Here is a 14,142-nt window from a genome sequence, read left to right as displayed (position 1 = left end):
GAAGGCATATAAATTTGAATATGTTCTTCTTTTTTATATATCAACATAAAAGTATCCTAAAAAAGCTTCGAAATGATGAAATACCTAATCATTTTAAAATTATAAAATTATAATTATCATTATACCACATCAGAGCATCCCAGCCGGTGGGTTGCTATAAACGCTGGTAATTTCACAAATTTAATCGTTACTATTTTGGATAGCAACCCATTTTCGCACCGGTCGTTGTTATCATGGTTGTCATTTTACTACTTTCTTCTATTATTTATTTTTGTTGTCATGATTGTTTGCTCCTTGTTTTTAGAATTTCACGCGTTGCCAAAAGAAAAGCAAAATTCACTATTTTATAAAACAACCGAGAGTTGGAAGACAAAATTTTGACGTTTGCTGCAAATAGCAACTTTGCGATGAAGTTACTTCTGCGTTACCAAAATTATGAACCGGCTGCTACTCTGGGAGGCGTTGTTATTTTACTAACCAGAATGGCAACTCTCGGTGTGGTTATGGTGAAGAGTTACCTAATTCTGTTTAGCAACCGAATTTAGTAACTGGTGGGGATGCTCTCAGTATCATAAAAAATATTGCTGGAACCGAGGGGCCGAACAAAGCTCAGAAAATGGAGTTTTCAGTGTACGAAAAATAATCGACTGATGTAGGAAGAAACAGTGTCATTACCACTAAAGGTGGCCGTACACTGTTTGTTCAGAGGTCAAATATTTGACACTTTTTGACAGATAAAGTTTGGTTTGATATTCGTACTAACACTATTTTGTTTGCCACTCTTCAATTTTCGACAGTGTCAAACAATGTCAAACATCGAACATGGAAAATTGACTGGAATATTTGAGGTAACCTAACCATGTACCGACAGGTTTGACGAACCGATCGAAAAAATATTTTAGGCATCCAATAATACTTATGACAGACATACAGCTGTACTACCGTTGTACTTCGAAAATTGTATGTCTGTCACCATGTACAGCGCTAAAACCATGCAAGCAACTCGGTACAATCGCTGTACCTGTACCGACCTATTTTACCGCTGTACATGGTTACAGTTGTACTGTGCGCAGCGCCATAGACGGTTAGTGGTGGGTAGCATGAACAAACCGAATCAAAACACTTGGTAAACATTACTTTCATTGACTTTCTCTTGAGTTAATAACGCAGATTGCAAATTTGTTTGCTGTGTTTGATAGTTTAGACGCTAAATAAAAACACTTTTCATTGAAGTATGTGGTGAAAATTGGTCAAATTTCTTATTGTCAGTTTGACATCCGGTACAATGTATAACCGAAGTATGTCTGTCATGCTACGATGACACGTACAACGCTAGTACAGCTGTATGTCTGTCCTGGTATAACGGGATATTTGTTTGTCGTGTTTTGTGTCGAATATATTTGAACACGTTGTTCAAATTTTATCTGTCAAAAAGAGTCAAATGAAAAAACCGGCCCTAGGGCATCCATATACTAATGCACTGCATTTGACAGCGTCAAAAATGTCCGGGTTTGCAGTTTGCAGTTTGCGACCACTTTCACTCGCGAGAACTACCAAACTCTCAAGCTGGTGTTAATCAAGGCGCTTAACATACTACCAGGTGGGTCAAAATGTGAAATCCAGTCTACAGCCATTAATTTACAGGATGACATTAACACACTTCTAAAATAAAAAATAATGAATGAAAATTAGCTTTTCTATTTCGAATATATATTCTATGCAATACAGTATTACGTAATATTGAACTGGAATTGTGTCTGATGATGATTTTATATTATAATGGCGAGTTTTTGTAAATGTTGTATGTTGTGAAATATTTCAAGTAATCGAATAACTTAAGAATCTCCATTCAAATTTTAGATATGCAAAACTGGCTTCTTTAAATTTTCGCGAATTTGACGATTGTTTCGAGTTGAATATGATTAGCGAATGGACGAACCTTGTTACGTAGATCTGCCTTGACCTCACCGAGAAGTTTGATAGTTTGGCAATGACAGCTAAATTTGCGGCACATCTTGACTCGCGGATCATATCCTCTTGGCCGGGGCCTGATGAAAACCCTTATGGCTGATTTAGACGATGCCAGTCAGCGCTCTAGTTGAAGTATCCAGTGAACAGAGAACAGACACTCTGTTCAAGTTACTTGTACCAGTATCGAACAAGTAATTGGCTTCTAACTTGAATATAGTGTCTGTTCTCTATTCACTGGATACCTCAACTAGAGCGCTGACTGGCATCGTCTAAATCAGCCTTTACATTAATGATTTGTGTATATTGAAATATACATACCTTTATATTTGACATATCTTGTGTGAGAGATAGACAGAGGGGGATGGATGGCAACCTGGCTGAGTTCGGAAACCAGGGATGCCAGGTGATTTTCTCAAATGTCTTCACAACCAAGACGGTTCTATGGTACTAGGTGAGGCCGTTTCGTCACAAAGTTGGTTAGTGGAGCGGTATATGAAAACAGTACGGAAGAAAGCAGAAGGGGAATTATTTGCTTGTAGCGTGAAAGAGACAGACTGATCACGAGCGAGCTTCGGCAATAGCGTATTGTGTTTTGTTTACAAACAAAACACAGTAGACTTCCAAGATGGCTGAAGAGTGGTTTTAGCAAGTTGGCCCACCTTAGGATATACTTCTAGGCGCCTTGTTCACAACTATATCAGAGGAAACTAATACCAGGGACAGACATACAGCTGTACTTGCGTTGTACGTGTACAGCGTTGTACAGGTACCATCGTACCATGACAGACATACTTTGGTTGTACATTGTACCGTATGTCAAACTGACAATCAGATATTTTTCCAATTTCCACCACATATTTCAATGAAAAAGGTTTTTATTTAGTGTCTAAACTATCAAACACAACAAAAAAGTTTCCAATCTGAGTTATTAACTTAAAAGAAAGTCAATGAAAAGAACGTATATCAAGTGATTTGATTCTGCTTGTTCATGCTACCCACCACTAACCGTCTATGGCGCTGCGAACAGTACAACTGTAGCCATGTACAGCGGTAAAACAGGTCGGTACAGGTACAGCGATTGTACCGAGTTGCTTGCATGGTTCTAGCGCTGTACATGGTGACACACATACAATTTTCGAAGTACAACGCAAGTACAGCTGTATGTCTGTCATAAGTATAAAATTCATAACTTAAGGCTGATTTAGGCGGCGGTGACACTGAATGCAGAGAAGTGATCGTACGAATTGTATGCAATAGTGAAAGTAAACAACCACATTGAGTTGTATTGGTGTGGTCACATTGCTTCCCCCTTGCTTCGTTCGAATTCGTCTGTTTCTATCGAACAAAATTGTTTGTTTCTATTCGTACAATCAAATTTTCGTGCGTACTCCTGTCCAAAGTAACCTTAGCCTTAGACGATGCCAGTCAGCGCTCTAGTTGAAGTATCCAGTGAACAGAGAACAGACACTCTGTTCAAGTTAGAGGCCAATTACTTGTTCGATACTGGTACAAGTAACTTGAACAGAGTGTCTGTTCTCTGTTCACTGGATACTTCAACTAGAGCGCTGACTGGTATCGTCTAAATCAGCCTTTACTTTTGAACAAAGCTTAATAGCTTATACAACGTTTATTCTAACTGGTATTATTATATAGCCCATTTCATTAAACTTATCTTGAGTATTTGAAGTTTATTTCAATAAATGAGAAAAAAGAATATATTGCGCCACTGTGAACGCAATTTTGACGTGGGACTACGTCTAACCGGAAGATATAGGGGGTGAAATGGAAATCTAGGCACTGAACAAGGAGGAAAAAATGCAAGATTTGGAACGCTTATAACTCGAGCATTTCTCAATAGATCGCAAAGGTTTTTGCATCAATTGATAGGAAATATATCTATGCGTCTATCATAATGAATAACATTTCATTTTTCTTGAGATAAATAATTGGATAATTGTGAAATATCAAGCATTGTCCAAATCCACTATGTGCCCATTTTTGATTGGTCCATTTTGTGCTCCTCAAATCGTACCGACCAAAACGAGCAACCAGAGCAGCAGCGAAATACAATGAAGCACGATTGGAAAGGAAAAAGAAAAAAAAATGAACGAAACATTGGTCGCAGTCTCACACATGCGAAATTCCCGAGTCAGCCAGTCAGCTTAAAAATCCCCGCTCCGCTGCCGTAACGATCATTCTTTGTGTGGACACCGACTGGACAACATCGTTGCTGGACGAGCTGGACGGCGAGGGATCGAGTGCCTTTCTCAAGGCAAGAGGGTGGAGGTGGTAGCGCTGGAGTAGAGTAGAGTTTTCAAAGGGCCTTTCTCAAGGCTAGAGACGAATGAACTGCAAAAGTTTAAAGTCTCTATAATACAATACCTTACCTTACCGTAACGATCATTCTCATCCAAACCGTACACCACATCGTTTCGCATCACATCACATCAACAAACCAACACAAGCAGCCATGTCTGGACATGGCAAAGGAGGAAAAGTGAAGGGAAAGGCAAAATCCCGCTCGAACCGTGTTGGTCTGCAATTTCTCGTAGGTGTATTCAATTGCTCCGCAAGGGTAGCTAGGCCGAGCGCGTTAGTACCAGTGCACCAGTCCACCTAGTCGGCGTTATATAGTTTCGGCCGCCGAAGTGATCGAGTTAGCTGGCAAAGCTGCTCGCGACGATAAGAAAACCCGCATTCAAAACAGACCACATTCGGTTCGGTGGACATCAAGACAACAACAGGCAATTGCAGCAAGTGGCAAACGCAATCGCAAAACGGCAGCAGGTAGCAGAAGAAAAAAGCTTGTTCTTTATACAAACTGCTTTGGTGGCAAATCCAGAACAAGGCGGCATCAAGGGCGTTCGAAATGGTTTTTTTTCAAAACCACGAGTACTAAGTTTTCTGAATTGGAACCATTCCATAAAACACGGCGCTTTTCAGGGCCATTAAACCTTCCAAAAAAGAGTTTACGAAATACAGTTCAATGCTTTCTAAAACAATATCCCAAATAATAATAAAACACAAATTGATTTTTTCATAATTTGTTTTCCAGGATATGATGAGTATGCGAATTTGACAGTTGTTCTGAGGTTATTGATGGTTGGGGACTTTCCCGATTATTCAATTTTCACCAATTCTTAACTTGCTTCTAGATTGAAAGTACAGTCGACATTAAGCTAATTGAACGGACCTGTAATGCGAGATATTTATTTGGACTTTTTTGTAAACATATAGTTCGGGGTCCAAATTATGACCCCACATTGAAAGTCGACACTGTACCACTGTCATCGCAAATGTTTAATTACAGGTTAAAATCGCCTCCAATGCGACACTGAGTGGTGCTTCGGCACGTCGCATTAAATATAACATGTCACAAGCTGGATGGGAAGAAATTTTCCAACTGTGAAAGCTGTGGCGAGTGGCAAACGCAATCGTTAAACAGGAAGGTTTAGCCGAGCAATATGGGGATATCGAGTGATAACAAAACAATAAACTCTTTAGATTAAAGATAATTTTGTGATCCTGAAAAGGACCCTTTTTAGCCTGCATGTGGATCCAACGAGCGAACAAATCGTAATGAATGTATTTTTTTGCCATCGCTGCCTTTTAACGCTCATTCGTTCGTCTCGTTGGACTCGCCCCTTAGGCTGAGTTTGTCAATTTGTCTCTATCCTGTGAGCGCTAAAGTACCGCTAAAGTACAAAACGCGCGGATCCGCTGAAAATATATCATTCTCTTTCAAACCGTAAATCAGGGTGGTTGTATGGCATCGTTTCACATCACATCGCATCAACGGATTGGTGCCGGAGCGCCAGTAGTATGCCTAATAGCGGTTATAGAATTTCGGCCGCCGGAGTGCTCGAGTTGGCTTGCGAAGCTGCTCACGACAATAAGAAAACCCGCCTACAGAACAGAGCACATTCGGTTCGGTGGCAACAACTAGTTTCAGCGAGTGGAAAACGCAATCGCAAAACGGCAGCAGGTAGAAGAAGGAAAAAGTTTGTTTATACAGACTGCTTTGGTGGCAAAACCAGCCACCGTACAACACGGCGCTTTTCAGGGCCATTAAACCTTTCAAAGAAGAGTTATTAAAAGTTTTTCACAACACCAATGCATTCTAAAGTGACATAATATGACATATAATATAAACTGATTTAAAGGGTGTGTCACATCAAATTGCATCACGGAAAAAACGCTGTAGAAATTCGCCCAGTAGACCGATCCTTTTGAAAATTTTAGACAGTAAAATAAAAACTATTAAGAAACTTTTGGCATTTTCTTTTTATTCATACTTCGAGCCCAAGCCCGTATGCTCGCACCTTCCTCTTTACCCCGTCCATAAGGTTCTGTACGACGTCAGGTTGTAGTTTTTTTTTTAACAGAAATCCATTTTCTCTTGAAGTTCTTCTTCTTCTTCTTCTTCTTTAATGGCACTAACGTTCCTAGAGGAACTTCGCCGTCTCAACGTAGTATTACTTGCGTCATTTTTATTAGTACTTAGTTGAGATTTCTATGCCAAATGACACGCCTTGCAATGCATTCTGAGTGGCAAGCTCTAGAATACGCGTGATCACAGTGCAAGTCGGAGGAAATTTCTTTGACGAAAAATTCCCCCAACCAGAACGGGAATCGAACCCGAACACCCGGCATGTTAGTTATGACGCTAACCACTCGGCCACGGGAGCACTCTCTTGAAGTTCGCCTCCGATTTGACAACTTTTGGGTTCTTCCGGAGGGGCTGCTTCATAATCGCCCAATATTTCTCTATTGGGCGAAGCTCCGGCGCGTTGGGCGGGTTCATTTCCTTTGGCACGAGGGTGACCCCGTTGACTTCGTACCACTCCAACACGTCCTTTGAATAGTGGCACGAAGCGAGATCCGGCCAGAAGATGGTCGGACCCTCGTGCTGCTTCAATAGAGGTAGTAAGCGCTTCTGTAGGCACTCCTTAAGGTAAACCTGCCCGTTTACCGTGCCGGTCATCACGAAGGGGGCGCTCCGCTTTCCGCAAGAGCAGATCGCTTGCCACACCATGTACTTTGTAAACTTGGATAGTTTCTGCTTGCGAATCTCCTCCGGAACGCTGAATTTGTCCTCTGCGGAGAAGAACAACAGGCCCGGCAGCTGACGAAAGTCCGCTTTGACGTAGGTTTCGTCGTCCATTACCAGGCAATGCGGCTTCGTCAGCATTTCGGTGTACAGCTTCCGGGCTCGCGTCTTCCCCACCAAGTTTTGCCTTTCGTCGCGGTTCGGAGCCTTCTGAACCTTGTATGTACGCAGGCCCTCCCGCTGCTTGGTCCGCTGGACGAATGAACTTGACAAATTCAGCTTATTGGCGACATCCCGAACCGAACTTCTCGGATCACGTCTAAACTGCTTAACTACGCGCTTGTGATCTTTTTCACTGACGGAGCATCCATTTTTGCCGTTCTTCACCTTCCGGTCGATGGTTAGGTTCTCGAAGTATCGTGTTAGTACTCTGCTGACCGTGGATTGGACGATTCCAAGCATCTTACCGATGTCCCGATGTGACAACTCCGGATTCTCGAAATGAGTGCACAGGATTAATTCACGACGCTCTTCTTCGTTCGACGACATTTTTCCAAATTTACGAAAAATTGACAGTGAAGCATGGCCAACGTGATCTATACACTCTTATCTGATTATAAGCGAAAGCTCAAGATATAATTCCTAAAAATTAAATTTCTACAGCGTTTCTTCCGTGATGCAATTTGATGTGACACACCCTTTATTTTGTTTATGCTTGTTCTTGAACTTATTGGTGGTTGGGGTCTTTTAAATTGATCATTCAGTTTTCACAAACCCATGCATGGTTCCCGAATTAAAAGTGGCTCCAAATTACACCACATTGTATGCAGGATGACATTAACGAATTTTCTCGGTAGCAAGAACTGCTTTCTTTGGTTGATAACTGATGTTGAAAATTGACTGACGTTACATATGCATTGTATAGAAAAATGACTAAGGAGCAACATGATGAGCTATGTATTTCCTGCTGCTCTGTTCTTATTTTAAAGGATTTTAATCCGAAGGTCATCCGTCCGTGTATTTACTGTTGGTTTTTCAGAACGCTTATAGCTCGTTTATTTCTCGACAGATCGTAGAGTTCGTCTCCAAAACCTCAGTTCTTTTTCATTTTTATTTACTTTGTTTGCGAAGACTACAAATCTTACAATTCATTCGTCCCCGAAACCACAGTTTAAGGTACGGTAATGTGCTCAATAGTGAAATATATGATAGTGAACGAGCTGATGACCACCTATGCATTCCCTATCACAGCCATCATTTTGATTGTACGATATTGCATACGCCGAAAGATGCCCGGCGTTGAACATTTAATAAGTACAATGCCTTCAGAAAAAAATCAAGAATCAAGTTTGTAAAAAAAACGCAAAAACACAACACCAAAGGTTCTTTTCAGAACCCCAACATGTTCATAAAGCGTAAACAGTAAACTAATCCATTTTTCAGGTAGATAGGTAGGTATTCACGTAGGAGAAGAAAAAAAAACAAAATATTTAAAATATATATTTAGCAAAAGCTGTCCCCTTTGTATAGTCCTACGTCACTCCGGTTATGTCCCCGACATTACTCACTCGTCTTTTTAGTTTAGAAATGATGATTGGCTTGATAAAGTGCACTACACATACAACGTCCCGTCACAGTAAAGTCAACTTAAAGGAATGAAATGTCAAATATTCTCCCATGGACATCGTATTGTAGCATTCACATACACCATACCGGAAACTTTGACGCCGGCAAAATAAGTCCTAGAGAATAGTTGACGGTAACGGTGACGCTGTATGTGTAGCGCACTTAAACCGTTCATAAAACTAAACCGGTAAATTTTTGAGCGAGAATGAACTAATGTCTTCTAGAGACAGTGTTCAGACCGCTTGAAGTTCTCCAAAATTTGAAGTAAAAGTCCCTTTCTTTGTTGAATTCATTCTATATGCCTGTGGTATTTCTGCTTGGAAAAGTTTGATGAAAGCAAGTGAATGACCCCGAGACAAAAATCCTACTTCGTTTTTTTTTTTAATTTTATTTGTTTCGCCTTGCCAGCAGCTTCGTGTACCAATTTGTGAAATGAAAATGATAGTAGATTTGCAGGTGGAATAAATACGCGTCAAAAATCAAATAATTAATGAAAATGTACTTTTTTAAATCGAATATGTATTCTGTTTCGTATGATTGTATATTAGAGATTCTCAAGAAAACTATCTCACAAAGAAAGCGAGATAGTTTTCTTGAGAATCTCTAATATAGAATCATTATCAGGCACAATTTTGATTCAAAATTCACTCACAACTTGTAAAAAAAGTGTTGTTCTAAGAAACATAATGCATATTCGATTTAAAAAAGTACATTTTCAATCATTATTTTAATTTTTGACGCGTATTTATTCCACCTGAAAATCTACTATCATTTTCATTTCACAAATTGGTACACAAAGCTGCTGACACGGCGAAATAAATAAAATTTAAAAAAATCTTTTAGACTGTCATTTGATATCTGTCATAAAAAATATCGACAACAATCTGAACGATACTCTAGAAGAAAGGCATCGTTTTTTTTCCTCACTACTCATCCATGTGCAAGCGATGAAACCAGCCTTTAGCACGTGAGCTTGGGATTGGCTCTTTCTCTTCTCTTACGTAAAATTTTGTGATGTGTTCAGGAATGCTTCGTCACGTTTCGATGCGAACGATGCACATGTGTTGTATACACGAAGAGATGCTCGTGCATTATTTAGTGCTCGCGAGAGCATTAATCAAGGTGACATTTGGTGACATTTGCCTCAAGGTGACATTTGGTCAGGCCCTCTGAGATCTCGCACAGCACGTAGAAGTGCTTTGCCCTATTCAGCCCCTTATCTCACACAATCATTGCGAGCTGTGGTCAATAAATGAATGAATTGATTGGATAACTATAGCAGCGATATTCATGTGAAACAGTTCTTCATCATTGATTGTTCTACGTACCATATTACGAAGATCAAAATTTTACCACCAGAAGCACAACTTCCCCCGATAGCACCAAAGGACAGTTTGAGACAAGTACACGAGAAAGTCTCGCGAGCACTAATGCGCGAGCTTCTCTTACATGCATGCAACACATGTGAAGGCCAGAGCTGCGATTTGTCGTGAGAATCAAGTGATGGTACTCACATAAAGATAATCAACAAATTTTGTACTACGATTATCTTTGGTGACCATCCCAAAGTCAGTCCAATAGTGTGAGAAGAGTATTATCACAACACTAACGCATGGTGAACTTCTACTTGACAGTAGAAATCCGAGCTCCTTGGTGAGTGTCCTGTCGCTGAAATGTCAGAATAGTGCGACACTCAAAAGTCTAGCTGATGGTTTGGTGTTTGGCGATATTCACAACATTCGCCTCTTTGTGTTCGTTCTTCGTGACTAGGGATGCCAGATGTGAATATACAGTTTAATTTTAAATACAATTTGAAGAATATTGTGTTTTCAGGCATGTATTTTCTTTTCAACTTTTCAGACGGCCTTAACGTTTTTAGCGGCACTTCGCCGACTCTACGTAGTAATACACGTGTCATTTGTATTAGTACTTAGTTTGTGGAATAACACGCCTTGCGTATCCCCTCTATTCCGGCTCCCGATCGGGTTTGAAATTAGCAAAATGATGCATTTTGTAACCCGTTCGACTTCGATTTTTTTACCAAATTTGTTTCTCACCATTGCAAGGATACTAAATCTGCAGACATGTTCGCAATTTTACTGATATTTAATGTCCTGTCTATCCTATTGCAAACTTATATTTTCAGTTGCAGACTGTGGGGATATGGTATTTCTTCTCTTTATGACTTGATTCCCTGCGCTTAAAACCCCTTTTTTCAAACATTACTTTGCTATTCTCGCGGTTACAAAAGTATCTGCATCTAAAATTTCATCAACATTTCAGATTTTTGTCGAAGATTTTCAAAAAAATCATCTGGAATCTCTGGAGGTGATGCATTTACTCTGACAAAGGCCAACACGAAAACAACAAGTCACCAAGTATTTTTATATTATCAAATATTTTTGTGTACAATGGCTCTCTGAGTTGACCGCTACCGATCGCGCCAGCTGTCCAAACTGGACTACCACAAAACGCAAGTTGTGCATCTGATTAATCTTCGCTTCCAGGGAGACTTCCCGCATCTCATGTTATACGGTCCTTCCGGGCCAGTAAGAAAACTCGCATCATGTATCTGCTGTGGAAACTTTACCAACCGGGCGTGGAACGGCTACGAAATGAAATAATAAACTTCACAACGCCCTCGAACCGGAAGGTGGAAATCAGTACCACCAGCAGTAATTACCACATCGAGTTGAATTCATCGGTTACCGGGATATATGACAGGGTAGTCGTGTCGGATTTGATCAATCAAATTGATCCCAGCGGGTAGAGTGAATATGAGACTCGTCTTGTCCGTGGTGGATTAGCTGACCAAAAATACCCAGGATGCGGTGAGAAGAACCATTGAAAAGTATGTGTCTAGGTGCAGATTGATTTTGTGCGCTAATTCTACTTCGCGGTTACTATTTGCATTTCAGCACATTCCTTCGGAGAATTACGCTATCCTCATGCTGGAAGCTTGCAAGGTACCAGTAACCGTTCACGGTCAACTAAGAAGTACCGGAAAATGACTGGCAAATATTCCATCGAGAAACCGCCAATCAGATTGTCCTCGAACAAAGTCCACAGAAGCTGGAGGGGGTGAGCGAACGGCTATACGAGCTGCTATTTCAAGGCGTTCTATCGAATTTTATAATCTGTGGATTGGTACCGAATCTGGTTAAAAATTGCGATATGAGTCTGAAGACGCAAACATTGAATTTTGTCGGGCATTATGAACACTGGATGCAGCAAGGAAGCAAACATATATTCCAACTGGACGTGTTCGTGGCGCAGTTTGTAACACTGTATAAGAAGTTTCTCAATAAAGCCTCAATGGAAGTGGATGATTTTTGAGCGATTCTTTGAGATCGCAATTTTCTATCGTTTTATAAAAAAATGAAATTTTTGTGTTCATCTCACGTTTATTAACTAAACTTCAATAGTTCTGGTAAGGCTTAACTCTAAATAAAAAAAAACGCCTTGTCGGTTTTCAATCGGATCATTTTCATGATCCGCAAATAATTATGAAATGGTAAATTTATTAATATACTTAAATACCATTTCATTCAAATAATGGCAGCACCATGTTTATTTGAAAATTATATTTAATATAACTTTTAAAATTATGACACCATAATCTTTTTTATTATAAATGTTTGTTCATTTTAACTGCAAGAAATAAATACTCAAATACTGAAAGACAATTGTTCGAATGAATCGAATATTTAAAAATGGCCCCACGATTAATCGATAATCGAATAAATAAAAAATTTAGACATCTCTAACAACAACAACAACTTCTACTTCAACAAACAAATGTAAACCAAGGAAAGTGAAATGGAAGGTAAAACGTAATGTCGGAATTGCCGTTCGGACGTATCCCGTAAGTTTGAATTTATTTACATAGATGGTATCCAAACAACACTAAACATTGGCTACAGTTTCGTCGGCACAGTTGATTGCCGTTATGATCCAGCACAAAAAACAAAGCTGCAAATTATGCACCATGTCGGTACCATGATCAAAGCATTCCCTGAATAAATCATATCACATTAGCCGAGCCAGCTGGCGGAAGCATATGCATAAAGGTTACTAGGTTACTATTTTCAACGACAACTGTTTATTTATTATACTGCTTTAAATACCTTCGACGAAATCAAATGTAACCATACCAACGTGAGTAATAACATAAACAAATCAAAACCTTTCGTCTTGCCATTCGTCTCTTCTAAATAGTGTAAATTACGAGCCACCTGTTAATTCCACCTTCTTGATCTAAACAACCGTCGCGATTGTCAAAAATGATTGGAGCTGTCTGATCACTCACATTTCTACTACCATCATACCACGGCAGTGGAACTTCATACAAATCACTCGTCGAAAAGTGTCTCCTTTTTCACCGCTTGTTTACATCGACGAAAATATTTTTTTCCACTATGTTTCGTAGGAGAGTGTATGCATACTGACAGATTTCTACTACGAGGTGTTTAATGAAGGATGAAAGGTGGGAATGTTTATGTTTATATATGATTTATCGTACGATTTAATTGAATGCATAAAAAATGTCAACAAAACTGGGGTTAAGCACCTTTTTGAATTTGAACAAATATTGATAAGAGATTCCCAGCAATTATTGATGTTTATTGCGTGATTTGGTTACTGCGTAAGTTGTTTGAAACGAAGGTTTAGTGTAATGATTTCATTTTGAAGATTATATTCACAAACATGCAAGTATGATTAATATAAATTGCATGTATATGATGCGCCTGCCAACCCATACATGCAAACGTGGAGGCGATATGCATACATCCTAGAAAAACTTAAATCGTATAATTATCGTTTATATTACATCATATAACCCATATACATGTATATGGCCTCCAATTTCATATGCATATGCCAGTTATACACATCATACAAGTAATGTGTCTTGGATGTATGTATATCGCCTCCAATTTTAGATTTTTGACATAGGACTACGTCTTACAATAAGGGTGCCAAATCAGAAAACAGGTCACGTTTTTATGAAATAAAGTTAACGTTAATAACTATTTTTTTCTACGAACGGATTTAAACGATTTACATACCAATCAAATTGGAAATTTTCTTAGATTTTTTGTTTGATATGCTATACATCACATTCCCATAGTCTGTATATGGTTTAAATTGATGAAAATTGGAAGCATTCCTATTTTCCCATACATTTGTTCTGTCCGTTTGTGTGCTTTCCCGAACAGAGCTGTCAATAACGGGTATCTTATGCAGCCGCTAGAACAGAAACAACGAAGGGGGATAGCGGAAAGAGAAAATTTGCGAAGTAAACTCCACCATTGCATAATAAGTAAGCTGTCGCTAGCGTATAAGTATTGCATCTCCTCTGACGAAAACTCTCAGAATCTTTCTGTGCCCGAAACAACAAAGGTCGCTTATTCTGCTCGTTTTGTGTTTAATGTTTCCTCTCAAGCTGTGAACGCTAGCGAATATTTCACTGAAGTGCATCTGGCATTGCAATT

The sequence above is a fragment of the Toxorhynchites rutilus genome, chromosome 3 (genome assembly GCF_029784135.1).
Source record: "Toxorhynchites rutilus septentrionalis strain SRP chromosome 3, ASM2978413v1, whole genome shotgun sequence".
Taxonomy (NCBI): Eukaryota; Metazoa; Arthropoda; class Insecta; order Diptera; family Culicidae; genus Toxorhynchites; species Toxorhynchites rutilus.
This window is presented reverse-complemented; position numbering follows the sequence as displayed.